This window comes from Dermacentor albipictus, chromosome 3 (genome assembly GCF_038994185.2).
Source record: "Dermacentor albipictus isolate Rhodes 1998 colony chromosome 3, USDA_Dalb.pri_finalv2, whole genome shotgun sequence".
NCBI lineage: Eukaryota > Metazoa > Arthropoda > Arachnida > Ixodida > Ixodidae > Dermacentor > Dermacentor albipictus.
The window spans coordinates 150,606,986-150,624,921 of record NC_091823.1 but is presented as its reverse complement, the minus strand read 5'-3'; the positions used below and the strand labels follow the sequence as shown (position 1 = coordinate 150,624,921).

The 17,936-nt window shown below is 44.6% G+C and overlaps 2 protein-coding genes across 2 annotated transcripts in view; both read right to left on the bottom strand.

Moving 5' to 3' along the window:
- LOC135920026 (uncharacterized) overlaps window positions 1-17,936 on the bottom strand; it is a 130,628-nt gene that overhangs the window by 72,561 nt on the left and 40,131 nt on the right. The window lies entirely within an intron of this gene.
- The window catches only part of LOC139057624 (probable serine/threonine-protein kinase fhkB), a 143,957-nt gene continuing 137,902 nt past the window's right edge, over window positions 11,882-17,936 (bottom strand). The window contains exon 9 of the mRNA XM_070536176.1: window positions 11,882-12,003. The gene's annotated coding sequence lies outside the window, so the exon portion shown is untranslated. The remainder of the gene's footprint in view (window positions 12,004-17,936) is intronic.

The following is a 17,936-nucleotide window of genomic DNA, read 5'->3' as shown; positions in this document are numbered from 1 at the left end:
CCACTCAAGTTTTGAAGAATATTCAGAGGGGGAGTGATGACAACAAATTAAGCCGACACATTATCTTCGGCTGCCGCTCTACGAATTTTGCAGTGCTTATTAGGCCAAAAATAAGGCCTATTTGTGCACGAGTAGCAGCGCGGAAGAGCGGTCCTAGCAGGGTTGAGCCCAAGCTATGCACATTCTTTACCTTCCTTGGCGCACAATAGCACTATTCGCTCATAGGACAGGTTGCAGAGAATCGGGACAATGCCCGCCCTACTCCTTGTATTTGGCGCACGGTGTACTACAGCGACGGTACGGCATCCTGGCTTGTAGCATTTTGCTTGGTGGTCTTGCATGCCCGTATTTAATAAAGCAGCTCCGTAAATACAGGATTTCCGATAAATATTTGTTATATCTAAGGACTAGAAGCATGCTAAATTACTCCTGATCCCATTGCAAAGAACGCTACGCAGTTTTCTTTTTCATATTCAACATTTTTCTTGCTATTGAATTTTTCTGACGTACTTGAACACAACCTACAAGCACGTTTTTCTTTTTTCAATGTACAACGCAATTAAGCAATGCCAACACTCTTCTGGCGCGGAACTTCACCTCTGAGCGACTGCAGCGCCCACGGACGCCGCTACGCGCGGACGCTAAATGTCGGCGCTCTCGAACGGCAATGCAAATTGATGACAAAAAATGTTGTGCGGCGCGTACTCGCGGCGCTAGCCTGCGACGTGCTAGTCCCTTCTAATAGCCTGCTACGCTGGTCCAATGGTTCGGGTGCTCGGCTGTGACCCCTCGGTTCGCGACACAACTAATTGAATCTGTTGAGGAGTCAGTACAACGAAGTTGACTTTATATTACTAGACCTTAAAGAATTATTCTATCCTGTATCGCTCCCTAAATTACTGCTGAAATTAAAAGCAATCATAGGCACTAATAAATACGTACGGTTTTCAAACGGCATGTGAGCCCTAACTGCAGAGAATTGTCGCGATGCGTATAATGGGGAAAAAGAACGCTTTGTTGGGAGAGCCGAGAAGGATGCTAGTTTGATGGGTGATGTTTTTCTGCGCGTTAAAGTGTAAGAGGTTGCGTGATGAAGCACGCGCAACAAATGATGAGGGATGGACTGGGCGAGGGGGGGGGGGAAGCGCATACGCGGCACCCGCGCTCCATCTTTGAGGTGAACTACGGCAGGTGCAAAAGTGGACGAGCCAAGATGGCTGGCGGCTTCATGAGCGCTGCAAACCCCGCGTGCCTAGTGTTGGGGGTGATATTATCTCATGTTTTGTGGAGGCGTTGAAGCGAGAGGAAGCAGGAGACGTTCTGCCGGCGCTAGCAGAGCATTTCTTCCCGCTAGCCTTGTGACAGCGAGTGTTTGAAGTCATCGAGCGAAATCTCTTCATATGCGCCTGTGCGTGCTTGACACCATACTTGTCATATTATTTAGCAAGTTGATCTTTACTGCAACTTACACGGCCGATCACTGCAAACCTCAGCGTGGTTGCCGCATGCTTTGCTATATGTATCAATGATTCGCCTTTCTTGCGATGTTTAAGTTTTTGTTGTTACTATGACTCATTTTTTATTTTATTTGCTGATGCTTACTTTTGTACTGTAACCCACACCTGCGTTAGGTCTTAAAACAGGGTGCGAGCATTCAAACAAGTACGCCCTATTCCATATGGCTGCTGTTTCCACAATAACCTTGCTATACTGTGATTTTTCCACACATATGTCTTGTGTATTATCATTGACCCAAATTTTTCTACTGTTGTAGTAATGAATACTCTTTTCAAAGAATAGTTGGTTCATACTTAAAGCGCAGTGTCAAGGCGCTAACCGTTTTTTTTTGCGTTTTTAATGGCTTATTGACATATCGTCATCATTATTATTCACAACGCACAAGAGTGCGGCTACCTGTGTTATAACTGTAATTATCATCGGTGCTCGACCCTATATAGGGTCCTACCAATTCCATGACAAATTCGAAGGACGCACCCTCAATGCACTTGTAAGTGTTCAGAGTATCAACAGATGGTATTTGCGTTCTTTCCATTGCCCGGTTATATGATCGTAGCTTGCGCCTATGCAAGTCGTTTACATTGTATTGTTTTCTTGTCATTGAGGTTACATATTCTGGAATGAAATGTCAGTTTTCCACAACACTTTTCGCATTCTTGTCCGGGAAATGCTATAATCTAAAGAAATTACGATAGCATCGCTGTATGGGTGTGAGACTTTGTAGTGCATTTTGTGCTGAGAACTTGTGCCGTTAATGTGCCTTTTTCATTGTTGTAAATTGTGCGCTTAAACTGTACGTAGTATAAATTGCCAACTAGCCGCAACCAACGCTTTACTCTAAAGAAGGAGCAACCCCCATTTGGAGAAAAATGCCTACAGGTATAATGTAAAGTGGGCGCATACTTACCTTCACGGGATAAATAGCACGTAAGAATGTATTGTTTACATCATAGGAATCAGTGTCAATGTCCACTAAGCCAAAATATGATATCCTTGCGTTATAATAGAATCTTTTGGTGGAGGCGTCTGATTCACTGGTCTCAAACTGTTTCTGAAACAGGTCGCTGCTGAAACAAGTATAAAATTGTCACTTTGTAGCTTCGCACAGATGAGAAATTATTAAGAGGAGTGCAAACCAACATTCACGCACTGGCGCTAGTTTTCTCTGCTGCGCCTTGTTATATCTATCACAGCTGTGTATCACCAGTTACTTTATCACTCCACTGCTCTCTATCAGCTACAATAAGTTCTCCTCCGTGTGGCAAACTGCCAGACACACACTGCCAATTCAAAAGGCACCTTTTTGTGGTAGAATAGGTACAAATAGCCTTAACGAAAAATACAGCTTGTACGAGCTAGCGTGTACAAATCTTAAAAGTAGAGGAAGCGAGGTACGAGAAACGATTTTGAAAACAGCAGTGTTCTGTTAGCGCTCTCTCGGCTCAAAATGGGGAATATTTTTGTGCGATTATTGCTGCGTTCCATAGTCAAAACAATTACTTGCATTGATAATGACGCTGGCGAATTTGCAAAAAAACATTGAATAGAAAATTGTGCATTGCCTTCGAAAACATCATTTTCAAAAGGTGCCAGCTCGCTACATTTTCCCTAGCTTTTGTCACCGTGTTTGATGGTTTCGGCGTCAAATGCAACTGAGAACGCTAAGTGCGGCGCGTGGGTGAGGAAAAGCACAGGTCTGGAAGGGGGTTACAAATTGTAACACTAGTTATTCGAAGGTATGGTGGCTGCGTTAAAGTGACAAGATTCCGGTTTAACTGCAGCAAGAAAACAGTGTTCTTGTTTCACTTTCAGTCATTGTTCTTGTGGCCGCTTTATTTCGGTGTGCACTGTTTCTTCATAGAGCTTCGTTCACCTGCTTATTATGGTTGCTTCAAGGAACATTTTCAAATTTTTTTAAATATTACACATGGCCGATAGCAAAATTATAGTCCATGTACTAGTCTACTCGAAGAGATGGACATTGCTTGCACAAAAATAGAAATACACAATGAACCAATTATCAAAAATTTACCAAATAAATGTTTTACTAATTTCCTTATGACACACACTGCAGTTTACAAGTTCCAGCGGATGAGACTGTGAGGCATCTCCATTTTAAAAGACTCGTGTGGACGACACCATTTACGAGATATGTGCAGTCAAACGAGCGGTAAAAATGCACGGTCGTTTCACTTACTTTTTTAACTAAAAGTTGTTTTATGCATCGAAGTACAAAAATCACTGGAAGGGCTATGCCTTTCTCCGCCAAGATCGGGAATTAATATGTGAAAAATAGTGCCATTGTCAGAATTTTCTGTAAGCATATCTGCCGTGCGAATTCCCTGGCTGGAATCTGTAAATTTTAATATGTGTCACCAGGTAATGAGTGCACGAAAAGCTTAATTTGTGAATTTTTGAGTTCTTTGAATATACATTTCAATTTTTTGCGCAAGTAGCTTTTTAAAAGTTTAAAACTGTTTGCTGAAACATTTGCTATATACTGCAGCCAAGAGGTACACCACTGTCTTGTCACAGTTTGGCGGTCGCCAACTTAGTCATTGTGTAGCGTTGCTTTAAACTTTAGGGAACGCTACCGTTGCACACTCGAATCGCATGGCCACGCTCAATGCTCACTCTTGATAGTCTTGATATGAGTCCATTACATTATCTGCGAAAAATACAGAAAGCTGGCAAGTAAATATTACATTGTTTGTGCACTCGACACAAGATTTGACATTTGAGATGACGCAAACATGCAATTATGCCGCTTTCGTTCGCTAATTTTTACTATTTACATTACCAAAGGTAGCAGGAACAACTTTACTGTTTCCGCATGGCACCAAATAATGAAACATTATTAGTATCATCCTAAAACAAAGTATTCTTCATAAATATATTAGGCGTTAGGTAGGTGGGATACCCCGTATAACTTTGGCACTCGAATCCCGCCGCTCACGCAAGCGTTTTGAAAGCTGTCTGTTCAAAGATTTCAGTTTAACACCCTCATTCTGCTCCTCTTGTAGCGATACATATTGCAAGACAGCCATCTTTCCCAAGTGCGCTGCACAGCTAGAGGTGGTGTGACAGCTGGCACGGTGTGTAACAACAACTGCCGATCGATCGGCTTGGAGACCGACAAATTGTTCGACATCTCTTTAGCGAAGGGCACGTATTACAATACAATACAATACAATACAATCTTTATTGTGCATAAGGAAAAACAAAGTACATATAGCAGGCCTACCAAAGCCTCAGAGGGCTTGACTGGCACGACCTGCACGACCTGCTCTTGTTATCTAATATAGTTACTAGCGTTGTTTCTATAAATAATTTTCGGATCTGTAGCATGCTTGATGCATAATCTACGTAATGGAACGTTGAATCGGTTATTACCACATGTCGACTGTTCTTGCAGAAAACGGAGCGCTCTCGGCATTCTAGCTAGAAAAATTCTAGCAAAATTGAAAGACCAGCTGCTGTAAGTATAATGAACGGAATTTTGTCGGAATCTGAAGACGTTCTGAGCTCGAAGCTGATAGCACCTCCGACCGTTTCTATTTACGGCCCTCCACTCTCAATGAAACAATGTAATCTTTTGCAAACGCTCAATTTCAATTAGCGTATTGCAACGCACTGAACCATGCCTCTCTGTGGCACTCGAGAGGGACCAGCCAGGTGTTCCGAAGTTGTTGAAACGTAATGGAACATGTAGCGCAAATGAAACGAACGCAGCATCATTCGCTAACTACGCGTCTTCGGTGATCTAAGTTTCCTACTTATCACCAGGACATATATGCCCTGCTATAAACCTGCCTCTGCAAAAATAATCAGCCAACTCAGCCAACTCTTCGAGGGAAGATGGAGACGCTACAAGTGAACGTCGTGACATTCTTTAATTTTCGCACATCCTATGCGGTCAAGTGGAGACCCTAACGTCTTTCGGGGAAGAACTAAATTCTCCGAAATTACAAATTCCCCTTTTCTGCAGCGCCAAAGGCGAGACTGCATGCCTGGTAGGGGCCATACGCTGCCCCAAGGACGCATCGCGCACAGTAGCGGACAGGGAGCTGACTGGCCAGCCGGACAGGGCGCCTTTCATCGCGCGCCCCAGTCACGCCTCCTCATGAAAAGGCGATGGCCCCGTGCATAGTCGCCGGCGAGCGGCACGCCAGAGCGGCTGCTCTAAAACCGGCCTCGGCTACACGCTTTCGTTGAACGAAGTGGAAAACATTCTTACATATAATTCTGCACAATCAAGTCATACAGCACAAATACGTGCAGTCACCCTAATTAATCTCTTATGTTCGTTCTGCCAACCTCACGCCCGAAATCGAAACTTGCAAAGGATAGCGGTTGCACCGTCACCGCTGTCAGCAGTGTTACGATCCAGTGGCACTGCGACAGCCTGTCCAATATTTATGCATGCGTGGTCGTACAGGTTTCTGAGCACGCGAGTTGACTGGTTCAGCAGCATTTGTGCCGTACACATTCCGATTAGAACTGTTCTTCGCTTTAGTTAGTCACGTGAGGCCGGTAACATATTCTAATACGGTGATCGCATCAAAACCTAAAACCGTGATAACAGGGATAGTTCAATGAGATCTGACACAGGCAAAATTAAAAGCACTGTATGCACTGTACTATCCATACTGAGGATTGTAGATATCACTGATGTGACACTGTTCGAGTTTAAGTATACATGGAAACAGTGGGCCTCATCCCACCAGTCCAGACTGACTTATTAGCGCCATGGGAACAATCACGGAGCACTCTTGATGCATATTGCCGAAAGCAGCATGTATATATATATATATATATATATATATATATATATATATATATATATATATATATATATATATATATTGTGAGACGAGGTTCAGGAAAGCAGCCTCCTCTTTATTCTCTCGAGTGGGAGCCCCCCCACCAGGCCCCAAAACGGTGATGATGAGTATGTACAGGTGCGAATATGCTCGCACTAATTTCCCCGCGCGCGCAACCGGCCAGCCAGGCCGCGACTTAGTGAGGAGGGTACCGCCGAACGAAGCGTTTCAGGCGCGAAACATGAATGATCTCCGAACCACGATAACGATGCTCCGAAGAAACGTCTACGGGAGTAACGCGATAGTTCACGGGCGATGTTTGTTCATCAATAATGTAGGGCCAAGGAAGCACGATTCAAACTTCTCACACAAACCGGTTGTACGAATGGGCGTCCAAAGGAGCACTTCCTCTCCAGGACGAAAGGAGACGTCGCGGCGAGAGATGTCGTAACGTTGCTTGCGACCTAGCTGACTGACTTCGGTGTTGAAGCGAGCACGATGACGGCATTCCTCAAGTCTCGAGACGAACTGTTCGGGTATAATGGCCCAGATGTTAGTTGGGGCATAGAAGAAAGAGGCGTCGATGCTGAATGTTGGTGAACGGCCGTAAACAACGCAGAAAGGTGAGTACACCGTAGTTCGTTGGATAGCGGTGTTGTGAGCAAACGTCACGAAAGGTAAAAGTTTGTCCTAGTTGCTGTGGTTTGGCCCGATATAGATTGATATCATATCTATTAGTGTGCAATGAAATCGTTCGGTTAAGCCATTTGTATGAGGGTGATATGCATATGTCGTCTTGTGAACTGTGCCACAAGCTCCGAGTACTTCTTTGATCATTGTTGACAGGAAAGTATTGCCGCGGTCACTTAACAGTACACGAGGTACACCATGACGCAGCATAATGACATCCGGAGAGAAGATAGTAACGTCGGAGGCCGAACTAGATCGTAGAAGAGCGGTCACTGAGTAACGTGCGAGGTGGTCAACAGCTGTCACGATCCATAGATGACTTGCCGGCATTATGGTCAGAGGGCCGACTAGGTCTATCCCAACGATGGCAAAGAGTCTCGGGACATTGGATAGGCTGTAAAAGCCCAGCAGGAGGCAAAGTCGGCCGTTTGCTCCGTTGACATCGGACGCAAGAAGCGACGTACTTGGCCACAAAGGAAGACATGCCTGTCCAAAAGAAACGGCTCCTAACGTGGTGGTATGTCTTCTGGAAGCCCAAATGGCCAGCAGAAGGGTCATCGTGAAAGTCTTCAAGGACTTGTGTACGCAGCGAACGTGGAAGAGCAGGCACCCAGCGGTGTCCGTTGGAGTTGTAAATGTAGCGGTGCAGCACATCGTGGTCTAGCTTAAATAGTCGCAGTTGTCGACGTAATCTGGCATTTGGTGCAGAAACAGTTCCGCACAACCGCTGAATATTGCCGTCGCAGTAGGGATCAGAACGTTGGCACGAGGCGAGCTGAGTGAAGCGATTGGAACATAACCTGCCAGTAACCGCTAGAGGTAATAACGAGAGTGGAGACTTCGTCTCATCGTCAAGTGCCGAGCAATGGAGAGATGTACTCAAAGGTAATACTGGCAGGGGGTAGCGAGAGAGAGCGTCGGCATCTTGGTGCTTTTTCCCAGACTTGTAGACAACGTGAAAATCGTATTCTTGTAATCGGACCATCCAGCGACCAAGGCGTCCAGATAAATTTTTCATTGACGACAACCAGCATAAGGCGTGGTGCTCGGTCAAGACCGTGAAGTGGCGTCCGTAGAGCTATGGCCAAAATTTTTGTGTTACCCAAACTACAGAGAGACATTCCTGCTCTGTGATCGAGTAGTTCTTTTCAGCAGCCGTTAATCCACGACTGGCGAAGGCAGCAACTCTCTATCGTGACGTGCTATCACGCTGTAGAAGGACAGCACCGATCCCACGGCCACTAGCGTCGGTGTGCAAACAAGTTGGTGGGTTCTCATTGACGTGACAGAGGACAAGGTCGGTGGGTAATGCTTGCTTGAGGGCTTGAAAAGAAACTACGCAGTCGTCTGTTCAAGGGAAAGCAGTGCCCGACGTGAGCAACTTGTGCAGCGGTGACGTCACGGCAGCAAAATGAGTGATGAAGCGGCGGAAGTAAGATGCCAGGCCCAGGAAACTTCTTAATTGTTTGTCATTTTCAGGGCGAGGGAAGCGAAGCACGGCAGCAACTTTGTCGGGAACTGGTCGAACGCCATCTTTGTTGATGAGGTGGCCCAACACTTTCATGTTCTTTCTGGCAAAATGGATTTTCATTGTGTTGAGTTGGAGTCCAGCGTTGGAAATGCATGTGAAAAATTTGTCCAAACGCTCCAGGAGCAGAGGAAAAGTTGTAGAAAAAACAACGATGTCATCTAAACAGCAGAGATAGGTCTTCTACATAAGGCCACATAAAACTGTATCGATCATGCGTTCAAATGTTGCAGGAGCATTACATAAGCCGAAGGGCATGACGTTGAACTCGTAAAGTCAATCTGGTGTTGCAAAGGCTATCTTGTCCTAATCAGCTTTGTGCATGGGGATTTGCCAGTACTCGGATCGGAGGTCTAGACTAGTGAAATATTCTGCTCCCTGGAAGGAGTCAATGGCATCGTTGATCCTTGTCATCGGATATACATCTTTGCGCATGATCTTATTAACGGCTCGATAATCGACGCAACATTGTATAGAGCCGTTTTTCTTGCGAACCAAGACAACAGGAACGACCAAGAACTGGACGATGGCCGAATGATGCCTCGTTTAAGCATGTCTTCAATGTTATCCGCAATGACTTTCCGTTCTGCGGAAGACACGCGATACGGACCGCGCCGTACAATCGAACTGCCTTCCGTTTCGATGCGATGCACTGCGACGGAAGTGTGCCCCAGAAGCTTGGAGTGAACGTCAAATGAGGCGCTGTGTTTTTGCAAGAGTGCCAAAAGGTCTTCTTTCTGCGCAGCGGTCAGATCGGGACTTATCGCGGCCGTTAAAGCAGCGGCAGGAGTATGATAATCAGTTGTGGTAGACAAAGGTGGCGATTTAGTGTGAAGCCGTACCAGCGAAAAAGGTTCGGTATCAGTAAAGCAAGTCACAGTAGTGCCCTGGGAGAGCACAACTGGCGAAGAAGTAGGGTTAAGAAGACCGTCGAACGCTCTACCGTCCTTAAACCGCACAAAGCTAGGAGTAACGCTAAGCCCACCAGATAATCAGTGACCACTAGGCGTAAGGAACACATCACCGTTAAGAATAGTGTCGGAAGTCAGTGTGAGAATATGCTCATTGCCCGCGGGAATGAAACACTCGGTAGACGTGACGAAACGTAGGCTATGAGCATCGATAGCGGATAAGATTCAGTGTCCATCAGATGAATAGTCCGCTGACGGCAAGAGATGAAAGCTGAGGTGGAGGACAAGAATTCCCATCTCAAAATCATCGCGTAGGTACAAGAATACAGCACGACCAACTGAATGTGGTGAAGGATGCCATCAATGAAAACACGCGCAGTGCAAATACCGGAGGGCTGAACAACAACTGCATTAGCATAACGAAGGGAAGGGCCATTATAAGGTGTCTGCACTTTTCGCAATCGAGAACACAAGTCAGTACTAACAACGCAAAGCGATGCACCTGTGTCAACCAAGGCTTCGATTCGGACACCAACACACAGCAAAAGTACATTTGACGGGCGCTCCGGAGGAGTTTCACGTTGTCCAAAGGACGCAACTTTCCCACCTGAAGCTGTACCATTTAGTTTTGCGGGCGGTGATCGGAAGACAAAGTAGCCGGTGGAAGAGGAGAAAAGGAGCGCCGCATCGGTGATGGAGAACGACGACACGGGAACCGCATTGAACCGGCATTGTTGAAGTCCTGTGGAGATGGGGAACGTCATTGATAGTAATCGTAGTAAGGACGCTGACGTTGTGGTACAGGGCCAGCCTACTCATCCCTTTCAAACCCGTCATAGCCATGTCTTTCATTTTGCTGACGGCGTCGGCAAAGCCTTGAAATGTGGCCACGGATGCCGCAGTAGTAGCAAACCGGTCGAGGTGGGCTTCATGCGTTGCAAGATGAAACAGGTGTACGTCTTGCAGTGATAGTATTCAGGGACACGTGCGGTGCAGGTGCCTGTTATGGCGGCTGCTGGGAGGGTGGCACTATAGAGGCAACCTGAGCATATGTTGGTGTAGGGATAGGGTGCGCGATCGCGACTTGTGAGCAGGTCACGGCAGCTTTCTCTACCCTCACAATATGGCGTAGGCCGCAAACAGGAACCATCACATGGAACTCAGGAAGGTTTGACGAAGCTTGGGCGTGCAGTTCCTCACGGATGATGGAGCGAATCAAGGCACGTAGCTCGCTGTCGTTGGATGCCTTGAAATCAGATGTGTCAGGGTGTAGGCGGAGCATATGAAGCTCATCTAGAGGCTGACACGTACTGATTATGTCTGCGACGGTAGTGGGATTCAGCCCTACAAGAGCTGCCACAGTCCCAATACCCTTGAAAATGTGGCGTACACGGTCACTCTCTGCCATCGTGGTGTTCACGCGACGGAAGAGGGCGAGGACGTCTTCCATGTACGAAGTGTACTACTCGTCCGAGAGCTGAACACGCTCAGCAAGCTTCTTCTGGGCGATATCGGAGCAGACAGACTAGTTCACGAAAATCTGGCATAGGTGGTGTTTAAAGGTGTTCCAGTTGACGAAATCAAGCTCATGATTTTACAACCATGTCTTCGCAACGCCGGTTAGGTATAAGGCGACGGGAGAAAGTTTTGCTGATTCGTTCCAGTGGTTAACGTCACTCATGCGCTCGTATAGCTCCAACCAGTCTTCAACGTCGTGACCTGCAAGCCCAGCATACACCTGTGGGTCCTTCTGAGGGGTGGTGACTGTCGAAAAAGGGGTGCCCGCAGGAGTAGGCAAAGCGGATGCAGTGGTATTGGCCTGGCGACATGGTTTTTTTCACAACCCGAGCGGAGCTCCAGGGATGTAGCGTAGGTGAATCTGGAGAGAGACCGGGAGCGAGAGGACCAAGAAACCAGACTACACACTGCAGCACATGTGAGACGAGGTTTAGGCCGCCAGTCTCCTCTTTATTCTCTGGAGCGAGAGCCCCGCCACCAGGCCGCACAACGGCGATGATGAGTATGTAGAGGTGAGAATATGAAGCGTATAAATAATGCTCAGAACATATATATATATATATATATATATATATATATATATATATATATATATATATATATATATATATATATATATATATATATATATATATATATATATATATATATATATATATATATATATATATATGTATGTATGTATATATGTTTGCGGTGGTCTGAATAAAAGCCAGAGAGAACTATCTAAAATATCGAATAATGTAAAATATATACGGTATATGCACTTACTAGGCATCGAAACCCAAGCCGATCTTGGTGATGTTGTAATAATGTCTCAGATCAATGAAGTCTTTTACATCTTGGTTCCAGTCATCGCGGTAACTTTTTCTGAAAAAAGTATACTTATTATTTCGGTACAAGGAGTCCAGAAGTATGAGGTCGCAGATGCCATCGTCCGGGAGAAGCACGCCTTTCTTATAGCGGAAGATGTTGAACGTGCAAGTGAAGGGAAAGCGGGTGTCCTCGCCGAGCACTGCAAACAAGTCCCGCAAAACAAAAAAAAAATTGTTTTACGCTTTACAGTATGATACATCGTGTTGTCACTGTATGGCTCTATGAGGACCACTTGAGGGCCAAATCACTAAAAAATTCTAAGTTTGGTGGTCAGGGCGTCAAATTGTTATAATAATAGAAGCACAGCCAAAGTACAGATGTAGCACTAAGTAGACGAGCCTTCAGTTTATTTTCACTCTCGATAAATGTAAACAAGGAGCCGTTAAAATTATTCTGTTTATAGACAACCCTGTTTGTTATATATCTCGTTCAAACACCATCCTAAATTGGATAACAATAGAAGAGATGTTAAATACAATGTCTGGCAAATGATTCCAGTTCCTGTCCATATTAGGAGCGTTTTAGATAATTTCTAAACCCTGAATTGTTACCTATTTTCACGCGTTGAAAGATGGGTTTAGTTGGTTTTTCCGGTTCTGCGTTCTCGGTGAAATAGAAAGGCCACCTTGTTTAAATCTGAAGACACTAACGGCCACCATGCGGGTAATGTTTAGGCACGGTCGTAGTTATGGCAGTGAACTGCGGCCTGTGCAATAAATTATGCCTTCAACGGTTCCGGAGCATTGTGAATGTGCTTCATTGGTGGTGGAAAGATGTGGCCCGTTGCACTGTCGTAACTAGAAATGGGACCGAGATCAAGTCTATCTAACATGACTGGACGGCTATCGGTAATTCTTGCATGAGGCTAAATGCCTGTGGATAGGAAGAGCAAATGCTCAAAAGGCGCTCTATGCTGGATTCCCGCTACTCTAGCCAATGTACCGAGTGGACTCTAGCTCAGGCGATATTTATATTTGATGTAACTAAGACGTAGGTTATTGGCTAATGGTTAAGGCAAAAGTCAAAGTAGGTGAGTTATTTACTGTCCGAGCAATAAAGTTCATTTTCAAGCGCTCCAGATCACATTCGAGTTTTACGAAGGCCGCGAACATTAGAATGCAGATTTATCGTGACTGCCAGTGTGAATAAGTTCATAGTGAGCAGAAATTTTCTGACTGCTAAGTAAAATCGGTGAGCGAAGTAAAATGCCAGAGAATACAATACAGCATAAGGAACAAAATTGAGTTCCAAATTTTCTAAAGCCTCAAGTGGTCGTTTTCAACTACGTATGCCAATTCCTAGAGAGAACTCTGCGATACAGAATCTTATGTTTACTACAAGTAAATTAAGCCTAAGTAAAATCTTTCATTACATTTTTCACGTTTCTGGCCTGTTTAGGAGCAATAAATATAAATATTAAGCACTCGCTATAATGCTCCTTCATCATGAGGTTAGCTTGGTGTATTTGTGAACTGAATGAGGCACCCTGCTTGTGTCTAGTAAAAATTAGTGCCACGTAATCGGTGCTACGTACGCAATGTCCAAGGTAGGGGCTTAATTCCGTCAGTTACAGTTAATTAGGTGTATAAGCAATCCGAAACGTTACGAGTGAGCTTTATGAGCGTCGAAAGATGTAGACCGCTGGTCTGGAAGACCTACGAAGGCCATCAAGATCGAATGTAGATAAAAATTTAAAAAATTTCTGTGCACTAGTAACTGCACATGGTGTCTTCTCAATTTCCTACTCATTACGTTTTCGAAAATATCATAGTACCGCTACTGGCTTTCCACTTTCCCGAAAAATCTCCGCCTGACAACTACTTGATATGTGCTTTCGAAATACGGCGTGTGCTAAATCCAACCTCTAGCAAAACTTTCACTATCCTGGCTTGATTAGAGAGGTGTCCAAGTAATTGCTAAATCCTTTTTTTTTGTTCCATGTTGCGTAAACAGCGCTACGCGATACAAGCGCTAAGGAAGTGATGTAATTGGCGCTGAGATGTTCCCGCCAATTGTTTACCGCTTGTGCGTGTCTGTGTTGCGCTGCTTAGACAAGATGAAGCTAAACCAACCTGCCAAAATGTCACTTTTGTTGATGTCTTTTTAGGCTTTATGCAAAGTTTCTGTTAAATCTACCCAGTGCCCTTCGTAAGCAGAAAAGAGCATCTTGACTACATAATTGATTGGGCAAAGCTAGAGATAACATGTAGGCAAAGGGCAATTTGTGTGCGCTAATTACAGTCTTTGCAGTAAATCGCAGATATAAGCGGTTCAGTGCAGTTTATGTGTCTATGACCAACGCAGAATCTGTGCCAGTGCCCTGCTGGGAGAGCTATGAACGCAACTAATATCAAGGTCCTCAGAATTGGGCGTTGACACTATGATCAATGTTTGGGCGAAGGAAAATATCTGAGGAGTAATTGCTGACTTTGTAATTAAAAACATTTACAAGCGCACAAAGGCCTTATCTGCCGACAAGGTTTCAAGCGGTACACTAATCCAGGGGTAACGTGTTAAAGAATGTGAAATATTTACAGGCACTCGAAACTTCTAATGGACGTCCTGAGTATGGTTTTTGGAAGTTCCCGCAAGCAAAACACGAGACTTGAAAGAAGCGACAACGCGAAGCAGTGCTGTCCCTTTCTTCCAGTGTCGTGTTTTGCTTGCGTTAACTTCCCGAAACCGTAATTCACCAGCTAGCCTGCAGTCACACTTTGCTGTGCTCCTGCATATAAATAGCTTCCCTGGAAAATAGCTTGCAGTTCTGCAACGTTACACAAGCCTTTTGCCTATTTTGACGAGAACAGCTTTCTTTGGAATTTCTGAAGTATTCTCGGTTGGTCGGTGCCCGGTAAATTGGTGCTCAATAATCATTGGTTGAACTCGGCAAAAAAATTGTTCTTCGTTCAAACCCGCAATTAAACACTGTCTATTAAGTTTAATGCTCGCAGAAACAAATCGATTCCGGATCACTAATACATTTTTTTCTAAAGTGCAATCCTGGAAACGGCGCAATAATCAAAGAAGAAATTAAAAAGCTTTTATGCTTTTTGCCAACTGCAGCGTACTGTAGGCTGTAGAATTGTTAGGCAGGCTAGTGGTAAGTGATCATAGGTTAGTGATGTCTAGGATTGCTGTCAGCTTGAGGGGAAAATAAAATTACAACCGAATTGGAATTTGCTTACAATCAATGGAATTGGCTTTAGGAAAGCAAGATTAGGATAAGAAAGGAGGTAACGTATGAAAGCATAAGCAAACTAATTTCACAAGTTGTAGTTAATTTCACTGGCAGGACGCTAAGTATATAAAGCTATCCCAAGTAACAAACGACTTAATAAAACAATTACAAATAATTCCAGTGTCTAACTCGAGAGATCACATCGATTTCGCTGGAACATTAAAGTTGATACAGAAAAAGCGAGTGATATGTTCTAAATTAGAACATCCAGAATTGTATTGAAGCCCTAACAAACGGGGGCAGCAATTACTCAGCGAGAAAGAAACTTTGCGTAGCAAAAAGAAGACGTAAGCCATGAGAGATAAGCAAGGTAACCTCATCGGCAATTTTGATGAAATAGTAAATGCAGCAGAGATCTATGCAAATATGTGCAGTAATCAGAGCAACCACGCAAGCTTCATTTCAAGTAGTGACGAACAGAATAAAGAGGTTCCTTGTGTACCTAGCGATCACGTTCAAAGTGTTCTGGACCACATGTCCTGCGAAAAAGCAACGAGTAAAGATGGGTGAGCAGATTTATTCAAAAATGGAAGAGATACTGCCACGTTGTAGAGACAATGAATAACCAGACACTAAGAAACATTGTTAGTTACGAAACTACCTATTCACTGGGCGAGCCTGTGCCCAGAAAAACAAGTTACACCCAAAGCGCAACGATCACGGCGGGCACAGCTGGCGCTCGCCGAAAGAATCTGTGGGTCAAGAGCGTCAGGTATTCGTACATTACTCGCGGAAGATTCCAATGCAATTGCCGGTGCTCGCGTGCCTTCCCGAATGTAGAAAACCGGTCCCCTCACGCATGCGGTCTGATTATGCAAGGCAAGCAGACAACATAGACAACAGAAATAATCGGCTACAGAAATCGAGAATGTTCTCATACACGCGGGCACGCCTAGGCGATAAAATGTAACATTTGTTGGCCAGGGACCACAAGCATAAACAAGGCGTCCTATCAATATCATACTAATTTTGTGTTATTATAATAAAAATGCAGTGACCATGAAAGCGCAGCCTGAAGTAGGGCGTTGTGATAGGGAAAACGTCAACAGGGGCCACGCAATCGCATGCAAGGTCGTTTGCTTTTTTTAAGGCACGCTACATTCTGGACTTCTTGCGTTTTCACCATCGCCGCGACTTCATCAGAGTTCCTTTTAATAGGACGCTTCTTACAACTGAAAGCATGCTCATAAGGTAGAACAGACAAGATTCTTGGTACTATGTTCAGTTTGTTATATTCGTAATTTGTTATATTATAAAGAAGTTGTTTACGATACAATGGCTCAGATGCCACCATTGGAATCTGAACATGGCAACGTTTAACACTAGAACGTTATCTAGTGAGCTGAGTCCAGGAGTGCTAGTGGAGGAATTAGAGGGCATTAAATTGGGTATAATCAGGCTCAGTGAAGTTAGGAGGAAAAAAGAAGCATATACAGTGCTAAAAAGCGGGCACATCCTGTGCTACCGCGGCTTAGCGGGGAGACGAGTACTAGGAGTCGGATTCCTGAGTAATAAGGATATAGCTGGTAACATACAAGAATTCTAAAGCATTAAATAGAAGGTGGCAGATCTTGTGAAATATAATAAGAGGTACAAATTGAAGGTCGTACATGTCTAAGCCCCTACATCAAGTCATGATGACAAGGAAGTTGAAAGGTTCTATGAAGACGTGGAATCGGCGATGGGTACAGTCAAAACAAAATACACTATACTAATGGGCGACTTCAATGCTAGGGTAGGCAGGAAGTAGGCCGAAGACAAGTCAGTGGGGAAATATGGCATATGCTCTAGGAATAGCAGGGGAGAGTTATTAGTAGAGTTTGCAGAACAGAATAATATGCGGATCATGAATACCTTCTTCCATAAGTGGGACAGCCAAAAGTGGACGTGGAGGAGCCCGAATGGCGAGACTAGAGATGAAATAGGTTTCATACTCTGCGCTAACCCTGACATCATACCAGATGTGGACGTGCTCGGCAAGGTGCACTGCACTGGCCATGGGAGGGTAAGAACTCGAATTAGCCTAGACTTGTGGAGGGAACGAATGAAACTGGTACATAACAAGCCGATCAATGAGCTAGCGGTAAGAGGGAAAATGGAGGACTTCCGGATCAAGCTACAGAACAGATATTCTGCTTTAACTCAGGAAGAGGACCTTAGTGTTGAAGCACTGAATGACAATCTTATAGGCATCATTAAGGATTGTGCAGTAGTAGTCGGTGGTAACTCCGTTAGACAGGATACCAGTAAGCTATCCCAGGAGACGAAAGATCTGATAGGGAAACGCCAATGTATGAAAGCCTCTAATCGCACAGCTTGAATAGAACTGGCAGAACTTTCCAAGTTAATCAACAAGAGTAAGACAGCTGACATAAGGAAGTATAATATGGATAGAATTGAACATGCTCTCAGGAACGGAGGAAGCCTAGAAATAGGAATAGGCAAGAATCAGATGTATGCGTTAAGAGACAAAGCCGGCAATATCATTACTAATATGAATGAGACAGTTCAAGTGTCTCAGGAGTTCTATAGAGATTTATACAGTACCAGCGGGACGCACGACGATAATGGAACAGAGAATAGTCTAGAGGAATGTTAAATCCCACAAGTAACGCCGGAAGAAGTAAAGAAAGCCTTGGGAGCAATGCAAAGGGGGAGCCAGCTGGGGAGGATCACGTAACAGCAGAGTTTGTGAAGAATGGTGGGCAGCTTATTCTATAAAAACTGGCCACCCTGTATACGCAATGCCTCATGACCTCGAGCATACCGGAATCTTGGAAGGACGCTAACATAATCCTAATCCATAAAAAAGGGGACGACAAAGGCTTGAAAAA